We start from the raw sequence: 20,376 nt of genomic DNA, 5'->3' as shown, positions 1-20,376 counted from the left end.
TGTAATTCTGAGAGAAGGTGACAAATAAAGATATTAAATTCTGACTTCCTTGCAGTTTAAAAACAAAAAGAAAACAAATTGTCTGAATTATGAGATATAAACTGATGGTGCAAGTTAAAGTTGCACATTTAATATTTTATCCCATGGCAAAAGCAAGCGTCCATGCATTTCATCGCTAAATCCTTTTTACCTTAATTGTAATGAAATACAAAGCAATAATTTTAATGTTGCTTAACCATGAAAAGCAAGTTTTTTTAAACCTTACAATGCCACTCTTAATGTGTGCATGTACACTTGCATGTGTATGATTCATTATTCCCTGATCCACAGATACAGATACAAAGCTCAGAGTGTAATATGCATGTGGATTTTAAGGATCCAGATGGCAGAGCTCATCTTCTGTCCAGTAATATAGGGCACATAGCTATAGAGAATTTAAATCTAGCTTACACATTTGTCAATCATTTATCATAAGCCAGACCTATCTCTCCTCCAGTCCTGGTTAAGTTAAAACAGTTTATGTAAGGATGCTATATTGTTTAGGAGACAAAGCAAACTGACATTTTCCTACATATTATTACACAATAGCTATTTCAACTTGGCATGCAACTTATTAGTGTTTTTGCATGTAGCTGCCTATATGCCATTTTCTTAGAAAGCTGGCATATAGACAGAGATTCTGAATTAGACTATGTTTTGATCCATTGAATCTCTAATTTGAGAGAATTTTTCAGCTCTCCAGCAGCTAGCAGAGATTCCTTGGTGTTTGTGCATTTGTGATTAAACGAATTGCAGTCAAGGATGGCTCATGTCAGAGATGCTGTATAAAATGCATCTGACACAAACCTTGACAGAATTTCCGTTACATTTCCTAACATGTAACAATGTGACTGATCCAAATATTTTTTTTTTTTTGTTCTTATGACATTGAGAGTATATGCTGAAGTGGATTAAAAGGCTGTGTTGTACTCTACTGTGCTTTCTATTTATTTATAGCTTCTTGCTTTTCAGTGTGCTATAGATACCGTAAGGAACAATTCCACTCATTCTCTACTATAGGATAGGAAGAATTTTATAAACTTGTTAAATCATCTAAACCAAAAACATGTATATCAGACCATGTTCCATCTAAGCTCCTAAAAGAGGTGCTTCCAGAAGTCATAGATCTTATTCTGACTATTATTAATTCATCATTGTCTTTAGGATATGTCCCCTATAAACCTTCAAATTAGCTTTTCTTAAGCCTCTCATAAAAAATAAAATAAAACCTTACCTTGACCTCAAAAATCTAGTTAATTACAGATGGATCTCAAATCTCCCTTTTCTGTCAAAATACTAGAAAAAGTAGTATCCTCACAATTATATTCCTTCTTAGAGAAAAATGGTATGTGTGAGGATTTCCGGTCAGGATTTAGACGGTATCATAGTACTGAGACTGCTCTCATTAGAGTTACAAATGACCTGCTCTTATCATCTGATCATGGCTGTATCGACCACAATATTCTTTTGAATAGAATAGAAAACTATGTTGGCATAAGTGTAAGTGCATTAGCATGGTTCAAATCGTACTTATCTGACCGCCATCAATTTGTTGCAGTGAATGAAGATGATTTTGATTTTGATCAAAAGTGCAGTATGGAGGACCTCAAGGCTCAGTACTAGGGCTGTTGCTTTTCATGCTTTACATGTTACCCTTGGGAGATGTCATCAGGAAACATGGTGTTAGCTTTCACTGTTATGTTGATTACACTCAGCTCTATATTTCTTTGTGGCCCAGCGAAACATACCAATTTGAAAAACTAACGGAATGCATAGTCGACATAAAAAAAAAAAAAAAAAAAAAACTGGATGAAGGGTGATATCTTACTGCTGAATTTTGAATAAAAAAGAGGTGTTAATAATCTGACCTAAAACCTCCACATGTAATAACCTGGAACACTGTCTTACACTTGATGGCTCTGTCAGTTCTTCATCATCAGTTAGGAACCTAGGTGTGCTATGATATGATATATGATAGCAATCTTTCCTTTGAAAGCCATGTTTCTAGTATTTGTAAAACTGCATTTTTCCATCTCAAAAAATATATCTAAATTGCAACCTATACGCTCAATGTCAAATGCAGAAAGGTTAATTAATGCGTTCATGACCTCAAGGTTAGATTATTGTAATGCTTTATTGGGTGGTTGTTCTGCACGCTTGGACCCCAGATTTAGCCTGGTTTTTCCCAAGTTTATTTTTTATTTTTTTTCTCCATTCTGTCACCGATGGAGTTTTGGTTCCTTTCCACTTTCACCTCTGGCTTCCCTAGTTGGGTAAACTTATTTTCCAGTGATGTCGTCGACTTGATGCACAGATACTATTTAAGCTGAACTAAGCAGGATGATGAAATCACTGAATTAAATGATGAACTGCCTTTAACTAAAAATGTGTTAATGATTTCTATTGTCCTTTTGCATTTACAAACTATTTTCCTGTTTGGCACAATCTGTATCGTTAAAAGCACTATATAAATAAAGATGACTTGACTGACTTGGCTTGACTTGCTTTTTTAAAATTAGTGTTTTATTCTGATTTCAGAAATAGGGATCAACATTATTTTTCTAGCAGTAAAAATGTGTTAATATTGATCCAAGTTCAAATCTGATTATGAGACACTTTTCACATAAAGGGTACATCTTAGAATCCCACTACAGTATTTTAATAATACAATTTATACAAATATATTTTAACTAAACTATTTAATAAAAAAATTTAATCCTAATTTAATAAAATATATTTATAGTTTATTGCTAAAATAACAGATTTATATTTGATTGTATCTAGGCATAAAGATCTTTTTTTCTGACTGAATATATAAGATTGTGCACATCTGACTATAATAATCATGTTTGATTTCAGTGGAACTGTAAAATAAACGTCATCAAAATTCCAAATCCAGCTTTTCGAACATTATTTCATAAAATCAACAAAGGACAATAAACATCCCACATCTTCCCAAAATTATGAAGACATCTGTTGATTTGTAATCTTATCTCTTAAAATAATGAAAAACAATCCACATTCAGAATTTTCTTGGTTTAGTGAACCACACACACACACACACACATATATACATAAACATAAAAAAATACTTATTGACATGCCATCTGTTATCAGTATGCAGATGTTATGCAACTCTATTTTTAACTTTTCATTTCCATGTTTATGAATATAGAACAATTTGTAAACAATGTTTTTATAGTAAGTTTATCATCAATATTAGGTGTTAGGTAGTAGACATCCCTGTGATTAATGTCTGTGCTTTAATTTTCCCGTGTAGACTAGCTGCAGTTCTCTGTGTGTTCGCCTTTCCTCCTCCCTCTAATGAGCTGACACATGCCGATTAAAGACTCGTGACAGAAAAGTGGAGCGAGGGTTGTTAAAATGTCAGTGCCCTCGGCTGAATCTTGATTGCAGAGACACATGGGTGCTCTGACTTGTGAGTCTCTCTACGAGACAATAAAGCTGGAGAAGGTTGTAATGCCTCTGGACCCCCCAACCGGAAACCATATGTGGTCAAAGAGATCTTCCCAAAGCTACTTAACATTAAGAGTCTAGGGCTTAAAGAGCTAGAGCAAGGACAATTTTATTTATAGTTTATAGATCCGTTGTAAGGGACTGTAACCCTTTATATGAATGTGTAAGTTATGTTTGAACTGTGAAAGAGATATTTTACAACTGCCATTCCACTTTGGCTTTCATTTTGATCAGACACCTAAAGGATAATTCTTCATGCTTTAAAGTTTCTATAAGATGTCACTTACCTTGTGAAAAACAATTGTCACCTCCCTATAAAAATGTATGCCATTAACAATTTTTTTGGCTAACATTCCAGACACGTTTTAAACGCCAGTGTGAAAATGATGTGATGCGTTGTCATCTTAATCATCTTATAATGCAGAGGCTTTAATGAATGATGAACCATAGAGAATTAGGTTCTGTTACCAAGGTGATTATTTCCTCACATTATCCTTGAGCTGGATTGAAGCTCACAATGAGAGGATAACAGACTGAAAGCACCATCACACGACAATATCTGTTTTGGCAGCATCTCTGCACAGTAAACAATGTATAGGCCAATAGTAATTTTAGTGGAAAATAATGCAGAAAAATCATATTAATTTACATGAAACATTTATTGATTTACTTTACATTAAAAATTATATAAAAAATACTCAAAAATCTATATTTAAAATTTTGAAATTAAAGTTTGGATGTCATAATTATTATTGCACAGCAATATGACAGATGTCTGTGCAAAATCACATGGTTATCTCAATTAGATACTGTTTATAACTTATCTGTTAAGTATACAATAATTTTACATTTGGTTACTAATTTACTGCATTATTTTAGAGGCATTTATTGCTACTCTGATATGTGGTTCTTGCAAAGGCCAATTTTGACAAATTGTAATCATATGATCTATTTGACCATTTGTCAATGCATTGTTCAAAGAAGATTTTTTCAATGCATGTTCAAAGAAGATTTTTTCAATGCATGTTCAAAGAAGATTTTTATAGTTCAACATTGAAGGGTCACATTGAATATGGCTATGAACTCTCAAAAATATACAGATCCTACAATGTCATTCCATAATACCTCAAACATCACTGTATTTTTTGTTGATTACACAGATTGAGGCAGTATGGGGGATTTCAAAGCATTAATAAAACACCTTCCAAGGCTGTGTTCATTATCCTGACCATTTTTTGCTTTATGGTGATAATGCCACAACTGGAATATTTTTTTTTTTGTTAATTAGTGGTGCTTGCCGGAGGCAAAGCACTACTACTATTATCTCACATACTTATTATTATTCTGCTTCTTCTTATAGATCCGTACAAATTTCGGCGCGTAACTAGTCCCGCAGTTTTCGTCACAGACCAACGAAACAGGCGTCAAATCGTGCGGCCTATACGGGAATGGTGTGCTATGACTTTTATAAGCGATCGGGCGTACGATGTTCGTCCGGCGGGCGATAAATCGGGCGATAAATCCCATAGACAATGCATTGCGGCCAACTTTGACGGATCGTAGCTCCGAGTGAGAATTTCGCAGAAACATGTGAATCACCACATTTAGAGAGGCTATCAGGCTGTGCGCGATCATACCCCGCAATGGGGTATAAGTTGTACCCCTGGGGCGCAAGAGCCCCCCAAAGTTGCCCCATACTAAGCCAATGGGGAGGGATCGCCCATGAAACAATGTGTTTTTCCTACTGTGGGAAATTACATAGGGATTTTGCATTGAACATAACTATGGATCACATAGTCATAGAGACAAGGGGGTGGGCTCATTTGAATCAGGCAACCAATCAGACTCTCAGGATCATTATGAAGCTATCAAGCCACGCCCTAGCAACCATATAGAGCACCATAGCAACAAGCCCCATAGACTTCCATTGAAAATGATAAAATGAATAACTTTGGATAGAAGCGTCATAGAAACATGAGGGTGGGCTCGATTGACTCGGGGCAGCAAACGGCCAATCACGAATCACCTCAAGACTTCCTAACTACGCCCTAGCAACCATTTAGAGCAACCTAGCAACCCAAAGTATAGAGAGATATCTTAACATCTGAAAGACATAGAAGCATGGGAGTTGGTTTATATCATTCGCACTAGCAAGCAGACTTCGGAGTATCATCATTGGCAGTTGCCAGGCCACTCCCTAGCAACCAAACATAGTACCCTAGCAACCATTTTGCAAGATCTATATCTCTGCATCAGAACATCGTAGAGGCATGGGGGTTGGTTTATATTGGCGAGCAGCCTTTGGAGTATCATCATTGGCAGCTACCAGGCCACTCCATAGCAACCAAATGGAGTACCCTAGCAACCGTTTTGCGCTACCTATATCTCTGCATCAGAACATCGTACAGACATGGCGGTTGGATTTTTTGACTCATGCTAGGACACTGGACTTCCAACATGCTAGTCATGCTAGCAGTGATTAGCTACATGCTAATAGTGATTAGCTAAGTGCTCAAATGGGCTAAGAACTCTATAATAACTACATAGTGACCATCTGTGACAACTACCAACCACCTAGTAACATCATAGCAACCACCCAGGAGACCATAGCAACTGCCTAGCAACCAGCCAAAACACCCTAGGAACCGCCTAGCAACACCTTAGCAACCACCCCAAGTACCGTAGCAACTGCCTAGCAACCACCCAGGTTACCATAGCAACCGCCCTAGCAACCACCCCGGGTACCCTAGCAACCACATAGCAACACCCTAGCAACCGCCCCAATTACCCTAGCAACCACCCTGGGTACCTTAGCAACGGCCCTAGCAACCGTCATGGGGACCCTAGCAACCGCCCTAGCAACCACCCCGGGTACCCTAGCAACCACATAGCAACACCCTAGCAACCACCCCGATTACCCTAGCAACCACCCTGAGTACCCTAGCAACGGCCCTAGCAACCATCATGGGGACCCTAGCAACCGCCCTAGCAACCACCCCGGGTACCCTAGCAACCACATAGCAATACCCTAGCAACCACCCCGATTACCCTAGCAACCACCCTGAGTAACCTAGTAACCACCCTAGCAACCATCCTTGGTACCCTAGCAACCGCCCTAGCAACCACCCCATGTACCCTAGCAACCTCATTGCAACACCCTAGCAACAGAGGGGCGAGTTTTGCCACTGCAAGCACCACTCACATTTTCTTCAGGAAATGTACATTCTAGTTAGTGGTGCTTGCCGGAGGCAAGGCATCACTATTACTATCTCACATACTTATTAGTGGTGCTTGCCGGAGGCAAGGCATCACTATTACTATCTCACATACTTATTATTATTCTTATTCTTATTCTTCTTCCGCCAAAATTTCGGCGCGTAACTAGTCCCGCAGTTTTCGTCACAGACCCGCAAAAGAGGCGTCAAATCGTGCGGCCTATTCGGGAATGGTGTGCTATGACTTTTATAAGCGATCGGGCGTACGATTTTCGTACACCGGGCGAAATATCGGCCGAAAAATCGCATAGACAACGCATTACGGCCAACTTTGACGGATCATAGCTCCGAGAGAGAATTTCGCAGAAACATGTGAATCACCACATTTGGAGAGGCTATCAGGCTGTGCGAGAGGACACCTCTCAGAGGGGTACAAGTTGTACCCCCGGGGTGCTAGAGACCCCCAAAGTTGCCCCATTGACATAGTATGGTGAGGGATCGCCCATGAAACACTGTGCTTTTCCTACTATGGGAAGTTACCTAGGGATTTTGTATTGAACATAACTCGGCATCACAGTGTCATAGAGACAAGGGGGTGGGCTCATTTGAATCAGGCAACCAATCAGAATCTCAGGATCATTATGCAGCTATCAAGCCACGCCCTAGCAACCATATAGAGCACCATAGCAACAAGCCCCATAGACTTCCATTGAAAATGATAAAATTAATAACTTTGGATAGAAGCGTCATAGAAACATGAGGGTGGGCTCGATTGACTCGGGGCAGCAAACGGCCAATCACGAATCACCTCAAGACTTCCTAACTACGCCCTAGCAACCATTTAGAGCAACCTAGCAACCCAAAGTATAGAGAGATATCTTAACATCTGAAAGACATAGAAGCATGGGGGTTGGTTTATATTAGCAAGCAACCATTGGAGTATCATCATTGGCAGCTGCCAGGCCACTCCCTAGCAACCAAACACAGTACCCTAGCAACCGTTTTGCAAGATCTATATCTCTGCATCAGATCATCGTAGAGGCATGGGGGTTGGTTTATATTGGCGAGCAGCCTTTGGAGTATCACCATTGGCAGCTGCCAAGCCACTCCATAGCAACCAAACGGAGTACCCTAGCAACCGTTTTGCACGACCTATATCTCTGCATCAGAACATCGCACAGACATGGCAGTTGGATTTTTTGACTCATGCTAGCACACTGGACTTCCAACATGCTAGTCATGCTAGCAGTGATTAGCTACATGCTAATAGTGATTAGCTAAGTGCTCAAATGGGCTAAGAACTCTATAATAACTACATAGTGACCATCTGTGACAACTACCAACCACCTAGTAACATCATAGCAACCACCCAGGAGACCATAGCAACTGCCTAGCAACCAGCCAAAACACCCTAGCCACCGCCTAGCAACACCTTAGCAACCACCCCAAGTACCATAGCAACTGCCTAGCAACCACCCAGGCTACCATAGCAACCGCCCTAGCAACCACCCCGGGTACCCTAGCAACCACATAGCAACACCCTAGCAACCAGCCCCGATTACCCTAGCAACCACCCTGGGTACCTTAGCAACGGCCCTAGCAACCATCATGGGGACCCTAGCAACCGCCCTAGCAACCACCCCGGGTACCCTAGCAACCACATAGCAACACCCTAGCAACCGCCCCGATTACCCTAGCAACCACCCTGAGTGCCCTAGCAACGGCCCTAGCAACCATCATGGGGACCCTAGCAACCGCCCTAGCAACCACCCCGGGACCCTAGCAACCACATAGCAACACCCTAGCAACCGCCCCGATTACCCTAGCAACCACCCTGAGTGCCCTAGCAACGGCCCTAGCAACCATCATAGGGACCCTAGCAACGGCCCTAGCAACCACCCCAGTTACCCTAGCAACCACATATCAACACCCTAGCAACCACCCGATTACCCTAGCAACCACCCTGAGTACCCTAGCAACAGCCCTAGCAACCATCATGGGGACCCTAGCAACCGCCTTAGCAACCACCCTGGGTACCCTAGCAACCACATAGCAACACCCTAGCAACCGCCCCGATTACCCTAGCAACCACTCTGGGTACCCTAGAAACGGCCCTAGCAACCATCATGGGGACCCTAGAAACCACCCCGGGTACCCTAGCAACCACCCTAGCAACATGCCACTTTTAAAAGGGATGTTGTGGCCTAGTGGTTAGAGAGTTTGACTCCTAACGCCTAGGGTTGTGGGTTCGATCTCGGTCCGGCAATACCACGACTTAGGTATTGAGCAAGGCACGCTAACCCCCAACTCACCCTGGGGCCGCAGGCATAAAAATGGCTGCCCCACTGCCACTGTGTGTGTTCACTGCTGTGTGTGTGCACTTTGAGATGGGTTGCAAGAGCACGAATTTCACTTCACTATCCTGAGTACCCTAGCAACCTGGTTACCTTTATGACATACAAACCATCTAAAACATGCTTAAATCCACCAAAAAGTAACCATCTAATGGTAACTAGCAAGTACTTGCATCACCCTATAAACCTACTGGAACACCATAGCAAACACCAAAGCCACAGCAGCACATAGCATCCACCAATAATGCCCTACTAATTGTATGCAACCACCAACTACAATCAAAACCACCTATCAGCACCATAGTAACCACTGAGATCACCCTAGCAGCTATCTAGCAACACATCTAAGAACACACTAGCAACTGCCTAACAATCACACAGAGTACCCTAGCAACAATATGTGAACGTTCAGTAACTACCCGGATTACACTAGCATTTGACTAACAACACACTAGCAAAAAGCTATCAGTCACCCATGAAAACCACACTGAAACACTTAGCAGCAACAATAAAAATATATTCTTCAGCATCACTGAGCAGCATGTATGGCAGTGGGGAGAAGGATGGAAGCTAAGACAAAAAGATTATTAGCACATTTACTAATTATGATGAGGACATGATGGTGTTCATTTATTGGACAAGGGAATATATATATATATATATATATATATATATATATATATATATATATATATATATATATATATATATATATATATATAAATGTGGCATGTTATTAGTATAATTAAAAATCTACAAAAACCTAAAAAAAAATTTATATTTATATTTTATGTGTGTATCATTGCATGCATATGTATGTATGTACATCAAGGTATATCCATCAAACCATATTTTAAAGTTTCTTGGTTTTGTCTCTATTAGAGTTCGGAATTTAATATTTAAATATTTAATGTAATATTTCTGGTTGTAATGATTCTTGTTCCTTAAAATTATAAAATAATATATGTGACTCATTGTGTTCTTAAAAACAAAGACAGAAACATTTTAATTTAACTCTGTTTAGCTTTTTTTAATATGTGGAACCTTTAATTTTGTGTGATGCACACACAAAAAAAAAAAAAAAAAAAAATAATAAATAAATAAAATAATAATGATTAAACTGTCTCCATGGGCTCTCTCTTTCAGATATGGATAGAAGACTAACGCTGCATGACTATTGGCTGCGCAGCTGAAGTTCGCGTGCTGATTGGCTGATCAATACTGTGATAGCCCCAGACCAAAGTCAGATGTTCCAGAAATCTCCCTGAGGTGAGTATGGATGGTTCATTTTTCCAACGTCTGCCTTTAATAACAAATTTAAAGATATAAAATATGTTGCCCAAGTGGTGTATACTATTGTTGTTTGAAGTTTGTGAAAACGTTAACTAATTCTGAATATTGTTGCATGAACGAGTTTTTAAGGTATTTTAGCAGAGGTTAGTTCTTGACGTTAGGCCGCTGTACGTTAGATCGATGGCATCTTTTCCTGCTTAAATGTGCTTTTGGGACAGTATTAATTGCTAATATTAATCGCATATTTAAGAAATACATATGTTTGAAGTGATCGACTGTGAGGCATTATAAATCAGTGAGGCCTGATTATAATGCTGCGTGTTGTGCGTATTTTGTGCTGTTCCATAAACGTCTATATAGTGGTCTTTCACTGATCCACGGGGTAAAAATAGACAGAGCTCTGAAACTACACACAGACCGCCGTGTCTGACACGCTAGGGATGGCGAATCGGCTCAGATTCACACACGGAGTCCGTGTGAGGTTATTTTAACGGGACTTAACCGTCTCTTTTCGGTCGCGTGGTGCGGCCGGCTTTCCGCTTTGATTTTAAATGAGCGCGAAACCTTTTTTTCTTTTTTTGACCGCTAGTTTCCTGCTTGAATGTGTGCTTTTAGGTCAGTAACTCACAGTATAAACCGTTTATTTAAGAAACATTTTTGTTTGAGGTGACTGAAAAGCAGTAGAAATTATTGAAGCCTGATTAATGCTGCGTGTTTGGCGTATTTTCTGCTGTTCCATAAACGTCTATATAGTGGTCTTTCACTGATCCACGAGGTAAAAATAGACAGAGCTCTGAAAGTACACAAAGACCGCCGTGTCTAACACGATAGTGATGGCGAATCCGGTCAGATTCACACACGTTTTGCTGAGGTTTGAGACATATTAACGGGCCTTATCCATTTCGTCTTGGTAGTGGGTTATGGTCGGCTTGCCGCTTTGATCTTAAGTGAGCTCGAAATCTTTTTTTTTTTTTTTTTTGCGCCACAGAAAATGTTGTTCGCTTAGAAGCGGTGTCAGCTGCACTTTCATGTACTTTTTTCATAATTTATGATCGGAATTTAATTAGAATGCATTATAATGGTATTTAAACCATTGCTTTATAATGGATAATTGTTTTAAGTCAGCAGGTTGAAGTGAGAAGTTTAAGTTTTAATCGTGGACTATTTGTGCTAATAATGTATTTATACATGGATTTATTTTTAGTAAAGTTTGCGTCAGGGAGGAGAGACGGTGTTTAAAGCTTAAATACGATCTGTTCATGTGCACCGACTGCAGAGGAAGAGCAAGCTGAAGTTGTGTTGTTTGTCTGTGACCAATGCTGCATGCATTTGATGATAAACAATTAAAACAGTAGTATTGTAAGATATCATTACAATTTAAAATTAGTGTTTCCCTTTTCATCAATTTATATATACATTCTAAACCAGAATTAATTATATAATATAATTAAGAATAAACTTTTATCAGTGTTGAAAAAGGTTTTGCTGCTTAATATTGTGTGAAAAACTAATTTGTGATAAACGGTGATGCATTTTAAAATTTTGTAATAAACTGATGCATTGTTTCCCGGTATTTTTAGAATACAAAGTTAAAGTAAAAAAAAAAAAAGTTTTAAAGTCCAAAATCTTATTTAACACTGTTAAATACTGTCACTTTGATCAGTTAATGTCTGCTTAGTAAAAGTATAAAAAAACGGAACCCAAACGTAATATTTAAAATTCACAGTCTCCACAAAAATATGAAGCAGCACAACTGTTTTCAAAATTGATGATAACATGACACTGACAAATGGAGTAAACATTGATAATTCAGTTTGCCATCAATAAAAAAATGAACTGTAAAAATATAATAAAAAGTAAATTTAAGTTGTAATATTAAGTGAGAATATTACTATTTTTACTGAATTTATCTGCTTTGGTGAGTATAAAATACTTTTTTGGAAAAATAAATAAAAGAAAAACTATCTTTTTAGCCTCCAGCATGTCATTTGTTGTAATTGCCTTAATGTTGGTAATTATTGCTCCTGTTTCCTCTGTTTTGTGTAGATGTGGTTGCCATCTGAATGTTATATCTGATCTAATATGTTTTCTGTGTCCCGATATATTTGTCATATGCCTATCTGTGATTTTTAATTTCCGATTAAAAACTTTTTTTGATTTAAAAATTTGGACATAGACAACATATTAAATGTTTTCATTAAGAATAAAGTTTTTTTTTTCTTTTTTTCTGGTTTAAGTCATAAGAGGTATTGAAAGTCATAGACCTGTGTTTTGTTGTTATCAATTGTCCCTGTTGTGTGCTGTCAAGCATTAATTTATTCATTTTTTGTTCTTTTGTGCTATGTTTAGATTGATCATTGAGCTTTATCTCCTGAGCAATTCTTGAGGTTTGTTTGCATTTTTTGGTTGTTGTACATTTAAAGGTGCAGTTTTAGCTTATGGGTCAACAGATTTTAACAAGTTAAGTCTGACATTTTCTTTTTTTCTGATTACAGCATTGCAAGCACTACAGACTCTCCACTGCACAATATCCGGTAAGTATTTTATTTCATTTTTCTTTTTTTTTATGGATAAAATATGAACAGGTCACAAAGCAATATTAATGAGATACTACTGAGTCACTGATGCACTATAGCACTTCAGAACCTGTGACTAGCATGTGGAGTTTTGTGAAATTCACTGGGGAATGTTGTAGGCCTCAATTAATTTTCCTTGCTTGCAATTTTTCATACAAAGTCAACGAGAGAGTGATGAAATTATATTAATTTGGTGGGGGAATCATTCCTTTTAAGTTGCTGTAAGTTATAGATTAAACCATTTTCCCTCCTGAAAGATAGAACCAGTTTATGTTTTAGCCATCGGCTGCATTCGAAGTTGCATACTCTCTGAGTAGATAGTAATTTTGCAAGCATTAAAAAATAGTCTAATAGGTGTGGTATGTATCAATGTACTACATTCATTATCACTGTCATGGGAGCTACAGCATAAGTTACAATGCAATTCTCAATTTTGCTTCTGTGGGCTAATGGCTAAACTAAAGATTCTCAATACAAGTGGTAGGTCATCCAGGTACTTTAATCTACTGCTTTCACCCTACTATATAGTAGAGAGGTTTGGATAATATCCAAGATCTTTAAAACAAGGTAAATGATAATTTGTTGAACAACCAATCAGAAAAAAAAATGCTTTCTGCCTGTCAATCACTTCATAAGTCATATTGTTTGGCAGTCAGTATATTATATTGACAATGTATTACATTTAGCTACTTATGTCTTTAACATCCCTGAGGAAAATCTTTGGCCAATCACTTACAGTAGATTTAGGTTTGGAATATAATTAATTTATATTAAAAATCTGATTGTATTAAAAATATTATTATTAAATGTTAATATTAATCTTATGTCACAAACATAGGCTATGTTTAATTGTGTGTTTGTTTGTTGTTTTGGCAGACCATCTATTCAGAGCACGACCTGCATTTTTATATTGCAGCTGAACGCCTGGTTAGTGTGCTAAATGCCTAAATGATGCTATGTCTTTTGAATAATATTATTATTATTATTATTATTATTATCATTGTAGTTGCCTAATATGTCATTCTTTTCCAGGTTTTGGATTTTCTCCAAGCAGCAGTTCTTCTGTATTGCTCTTCCCTCCCACCCTTCCCAACCCTTCACCCCTATACCCCGCACCCCCCCCCCCCCAAAAAAAAAAAAAAAAAAAAAAAATTTTAAGTTGATCATTTGTGTTCAAATACTACTGTTCTTTAACAACGTCAGTTCTTTTAATACTAGGTTAATAACTTGTTTATTCTGCTATTGTTCCTTTATTTGAAAAAGAAGTGTGTTCCTATTAATACTAGATTCATAATTTCTTTTATTTGCTACTGCTCTTTTTGTATAAAAAAAAAGTTTATTAGCTGTATATAAGTCGTTCATTTTCTTGTAAATTAACTAACTTGTTTTTTTCTTGAGAATACTTTGCAGGTTGTATCGCTTCAGCATTTTGTGAAGTAAGTGACTGAAAAATACTGCACAGAAATGCTTATTGAATACAGTACTTTTTGACTGTTGCATTAAAACCATTTTACAGTCATTTTTAATCCGAGATCTGTTCAAACTCATAATGAAGAAAAGGTTTGTTTGCTAAACACTTAAGAAACAGTATGAAGTCTTCTGCTTATTATTATTATTGAAAAACAATCAGAACAGTTGATCAAGATGTTAAACTTGGATAATTTAATCCCATTTAGCTACATAAAATATTGAATGTTATGACCATAAAATTGCAAAAGACTGTAATTTAACTAAATGAACTTATTATCATGTGGAGTGTGTTTGAAAATTTAAGCACTTCTTTGTTTACATACATGCAGCATGTGATGGTGTTTTTAGAGCATCTCCACAGAGAGAGCATCTCATTTACATTTGCATTTCTGTATATGCTTGTGGAGTTTTAGAGTTCCCATCTCTTTGATCAAGTTATTTATTTCTAAATAATGGGTTCTTCAGATATGTCATGGATTATTTTATATAATGTCTTTGGTCTGTTTTCTCATATTTTTTCTTTTTGTTCTTTTGAAGGATGCCTCGGAAAGGTAGGAGATCCCAGGCTCAGAAAGTTCGTTGGACAAAGTTAGACCTGACAGGACAGACGAGCATCAGTAAAGGTGTTACTCCGGTTTCTGATGGACCGCAGTATGAAGGTGGCGACAACACATCTAGAGTTATATCCGTGCAGGCGTCTCATTGTCAGAGTGATGTAAGGTATGATGTTTTCTCACGAAATCATCAGTGCACATGTGTAGCTCTGACATTCCTTGCGTATCACAGTGAGGGAACTTCATTCGAACAGCGTGATCTTGACAGGGTGCTAGAGGAAGGGGATGCATTGTATGTGGGCATTAAAATGCAGCTTATTGCTGAAGGAAGATTCCGACAGGATCTTCTAAGCATGGCTGAAGTACCTGTGAGCATCTCAACTTCTAACCACAACTACAGCGTCCAGAAGTCAGAAGTTGTGATGGGGTATCTGAGAGACAGAGGAACTCCAGGAAATGGACGCGTGGTGGATTCCTCTTGATGAAAGACTTCAGTGTCTCTCAACAGATGTCAGTCATGCACTGCTTATTGTTTCTCCAGAGTGCTTTGCAGTGTTCAGAGACCGATCTGGAAGATATGGATTTTTTGATTCCCATTCCAGAACTGCTGAAGGTTTGCCACATCCTACTGGTGACGGAACAGCAGTTATGCTAACTTTCACCAACCTTCATGACATGATCAACAGATTATTTGAGCTTTTTTGGAATCGTGGTCCTCAAGCTTGCTATGAATTCATGGCTGTTTCATTTGAAATGGAGCAACAGTCTGAGGAACCATGCTCATCATCAGCATGTGTTTCTACATCACAAGTAACTTCATCTGTGCCAGAAACACAAACAACTGCTGACGTCAGAATTCCTGAAAATGTTGTTCTGACAGATGACAAAAACCAAAGTGTCATAAAGGTTTTAAAAACAAACAAGCAGCGTAGAAGAAAAGAACTGCGTAAAATTGCGTATAAAAAGAAAGAAGCAAGACTTGGGAAGACCGCTCCACATTTTGAAGACCGGGGACAAAAAAAAGAATACGAGAGAGTAAAATATGCCACCAATTTGCAGTTTCAGAAGAAGAAAATGGAGAGTGCCAAAAAGAAGTACGACCAAGATCCTTTTGCCAGATTCAAAAAGCTAGAGTATATGGCCAAGAGGTACAAAACTGATGTTCTCTTCCAGAAAAAAAAGAGGGACTACATGGTGAGGAGGTACAAGACCGATTATCTTTTCCAAAGGAAGATGAAGGACTACATGGACAGGAAGTACCACACTGATGCTCTTTTCCAGAAGAAGAAGAGGGACTGCATGGTCAGGAGGTACCGCACTGATGATCTTTTCCAGAAAAAGATGAAGGACTACATGTTCAGGAGGTACACGACCGATTATCTTCTCCAGAAGAAGAAGAAGGACTACATGGTCAGGAGGTACCACACTGATGATTGTTTTCAGAAGAAAATGAAGGACTACATGGTCAGGAGGTACCACACTGATGATTGTTTTCAGAAGAAAATGAAGGACTACATGGCCAGAAGATATGCAAGTGATTCAGAGTTTAGGTCACATCACATCCTACGTTGTACTCTCCAGAAGAAACAGAAGTGTCTTACAAATCCTGGATTCCACATTCTTCACAAGTTGAGGTGTGCATTAAGGATCAAGAGAAAATACAGGCCATACATTAGTTTCAGCCAGGATATGCCCAATTCTGATGCGAGAAACCAGCCTGTGTCCAACAGCTTGATGCAAAAGGCCATATCTGCATTTCGGCAACAAATTCTGCATGGTCCAACTTACATCTGCACAGTCTGTCACAGGGCGCTTTTTCCAAATCAGGTTAAGATGTGTAATAGAACACGATACGTCAAAAATGTTCATATTACAGCCTTTTGCTTAACCGGGAAATATGTTCATGCTTGTGACAGTGCCTGCTCAGTTCCTTGTGCAGTTCCAGATGAGCGAAGACAGGAGTGGATCTGCCACACCTGTGACAGCCATCTGAAGAGAGGATCCATGCCTTCTATTGCAGCGGCAAACAGACTTGAATTGCCACCCATCCCTGCAGAACTGCTTGAGCTGAATGTTCTTGAACGTCAGCTTATCGCCAAAATTGTTCCTTTTGCAAAAATAGTTGCATTGCCCAAAGGACAGCAGCGATCAGTGTATGGTGCTGTTGTTTGTGTGCCCTCTGAGGTGGAGAAAACAGTTAACTGTCTCCCAAGGCCTAACAGTGAGTCCCAGCTCCTACAGGTGAAGCTGAAAAGACACATCAAGTTCAGAGGATACCAACACTTCCATACAGTGAATATGCACAATGTGCTAGCAGCATTAGCAAAACTGAAAGCGATGCATTCAGAATATAGGGACATCTTGATTAGTGACGCTACCACATTTCAATTTCTCCCTGATGATGAGCTGCATGACACAGAGGAGAAACAGGAAGTTGTTGTCTCTGAACAGGATGAGCAGCATGTCAGCACAGAAGAAAAGGATGAGCTCAGGCCTGGCCTCACTCTGGACACATGCATGCAGCCACTCGACATTGGACAGGACTTGCTGTCGTACGGTGAGGGAATCTTCAGCATTGCGCCTGCTCAAGGGAAAAAGCCAGTCGGATTTTTCAAGGTTCCCAAATTGGAAGCCATGGCCTTCCCCGTACAGTTTCCCACTGGACAGAACACAATTGATGAGGCACGACAAGTTGCATTATCACCAAGCATGTATTTCAATGCTAGACTGTTCTGCGTGGATACTCGTTTTGCCAAAGACCAGAGTTATCTCTTCTTTGCGCAGTTTGTCACTGAAACGCACATGGCTAGAAACAGCATGTCTATCCAGTTGCGAAAGGGCAAACCCGTTACAAAAGATGGACGTAGAATCTCCAACAAGCTTCTTCAGGATGATCTTGAGGTCGAAAGACTGGTCCACAGCCGTGACGCAACAAGGTTTATGCAACCCCTGAGAGGCACTCCATCTTATTGGGAGAAAACGTTGAGAGATCTACAGGCCATGATCAGGCAGTTAGGGAATCCTACTTTTTTTTGCACATTCAGTGCAGCCGAAATGCGATGGCCAGAAGTGATAACGGCAATCAAGGCTCAGCAAGGTGAAGAGGTCATCTTTTCAGAGCTTGACTGGACGACGAAATGTGAAATCCTCCGAAGTAACCCCGTCACCGTCATGCGGATGTTTGAAAAACGAGTGGATGCGTTAATGAATCATCTGCTTTTGTCACCTGCTCAACCCATCGGCGAAGTCGAGGATTACTTTTATCGCGTGGAGTTTCAAGCTAGAGGAAGCCCACACATTCATCTGCTGGCCTGGGTAAAGGGGGCACCCGAATTCGAAAATCAGTCCGACCAAGTAGTGTGTGACTTTATTGACCGTTACATAACCTGCCAGTTGCCGGACCCTACCACCGATCCCGAGCTTCATCAAATTGTCACCGAAGTTCAGCTTCACAGCAGGAAGCACTCCAAATCTTGCAAGAAAGGAAATGTGTTGTGTAGATATGGGTTCCCTAAACTTCCCATGTCAAGCACCACCATCACCCGTCCACGACCACAACGTCCTGAGGAAGATGAAAACGAAGAGCAACACCACCAAGAGAGAAAGAAGAGGAGACAGGACGCTCCACAACATCCTGAGGAAGATGAAAACGAAGACCAACACCAACAAGAGAGAAAGAAGAGAAGACAGGACGCTGCTCGAAAAGCAATGAAAGAAGCCAGGAATAAACTCAAGCCAGTGTGGGACTTGTTAAACGATCCCCAGGCCTCCTTTGACAACCTGTCAGACTTGCTGACCAAATGTAATCTGTCCATGGATGATTACTGTAAATACGCTGAGGCACTGTCCACTTCAAACGTGATTTTGCTGAAGCGTGATCCAAAGGAGGCTTGGGTGAATGGCTACAACCCAGATTTGCTGAGGGCATGGAACGCTAACATGGACATACAGTTCGTTCTTGACTCTTTCAGCTGCATCATGTATATGTTGTCCTACATTTCCAAGCCAGAACACGAAATGAATGATTACCTGAAGACCGTGATCAAGGGTGTTCGGGAAACCAACGTAAACGAAGAGGACGAAATGAAGCAGATAATGCAGGCCTACTCCAAACACAGGCAAGTGAGTGCTCAGGAGTCTGTGGCACGGACATGCAGCTTACCATTGAAGAAGTGTTCACGAAATGTTGTGTTTATACCGACGGATGATGATGCCCTGAGGATGAGTTTGCCCCGTAGTGTCCTACACAGCAAAGATCCTGATTCAGAGGATGTCTGGATGTCAGGTATTATAGAGAAATACAGAGCAAGGCCTCGAACACTGGAGTTTGAAAAGATGTGCCTTGCAGACTTTGTGTCTAATTACCGTGTTGTGTATGGTCGGCAAACTAAAGGAAAGAATGTCCTCCCACTCCTCAACGATATGGGATTTATTCAGAAGAGAACTGTTGGTAAGGCTGCAATTGTCAGGTATGCTCGCTTTTCGGAGGAGAAGCAACCGGAGAAGTTTTGCGGAACAATGGTAAAACTTTACGTGCCACATCGTGTCAACGAACAGCTGAAACCTCAAGGGTTTCCAACGTATCAGGAGTTTTACAAAAGGGGACTTGTAGAACTCCCGTCACACCCCAATTTCCGATTCCCTGTCCGTGGCTTAGTTAAAGCACAACAGAAGAAGTTTGAAAAGCACGGCAAAAAAGTGGACGAAGCATATGAACAGCTGCAGCGGGAAGGACCATCTGAGAATGCTTGGTGTGCTTTTGCCCCTGAAATCGACGTTGATCGGATGGAGTGTATTGCAGAACAACAAGACGTCCATCCAGAAGAAAATGAACAGGATGATGTTCCAGAATACCAGATTCGTCGTGAAGATGGAGACGGAGTCGTACCACAGATTGAGGCACCACAGATGACTAATGAATATCTGAGGAAGATGTTTAGGAGTCTAAATGAGACGCAGGCAGCAATTTTTTACACTGTCCGCCAGTGGTGTCAGAAGCGTGTGTGGGGTCACAATCCAGAGCAGTTTTTTTACTTTTTGTCAGGCGGTGCAGGTTGTGGGAAATCGCACGTCATCAAGTGCATACACTCGGAAGCAACTAAGATTCTGCGACAACTCCCTCGACTCCGGGAAGAAGGGGATCTCTCCGTGCCCACGGTGTTGTTGTCTGCGTTTACTGGAACTGCAGCATTCAACATCTCTGGAAAAACGCTGCATTCCCTTTTAAAACTGCCAAGGAGTCTGAAGCCACCTTATCAAGGACTTGGGAACGCCCTTGATGAAGTGAGAGCAGGATTACGCGACGTGGAGATTATTATCATCGACGAAATATCCATGGTTTCAAAGGATCTGTTCACATACGTAAACTGGAGATTTCAGCAGATCAAAGGCAACAAGA

At 39.9% G+C, this 20,376-nt stretch overlaps 1 long non-coding RNA gene across 1 annotated transcript; it reads left to right on the top strand.

The window, feature by feature from the left end:
* Positions 1 to 10,228: 10,228 nt before the first annotated feature.
* On the top strand, positions 10,229 to 15,417 carry LOC113100358 (uncharacterized). Its single transcript, XR_003289599.1, has 6 exons — positions 10,229 to 10,354; positions 12,728 to 12,765; positions 12,874 to 12,912; positions 13,831 to 13,881; positions 13,987 to 14,390; positions 14,962 to 15,417. It is a non-coding gene; the product is annotated as an uncharacterized LOC113100358 (long non-coding RNA).
* The last annotated feature ends 4,959 nt before the right edge of the window (positions 15,418 to 20,376 follow it).

Source organism: Carassius auratus, unplaced genomic scaffold, assembly GCF_003368295.1.
Source record: "Carassius auratus strain Wakin unplaced genomic scaffold, ASM336829v1 scaf_tig00217256, whole genome shotgun sequence".
NCBI lineage: Eukaryota > Metazoa > Chordata > Actinopteri > Cypriniformes > Cyprinidae > Carassius > Carassius auratus.
The sequence above is the reverse complement of the archived record's forward strand: the minus strand, read 5'-3'. Positions and strand labels throughout refer to the sequence as shown.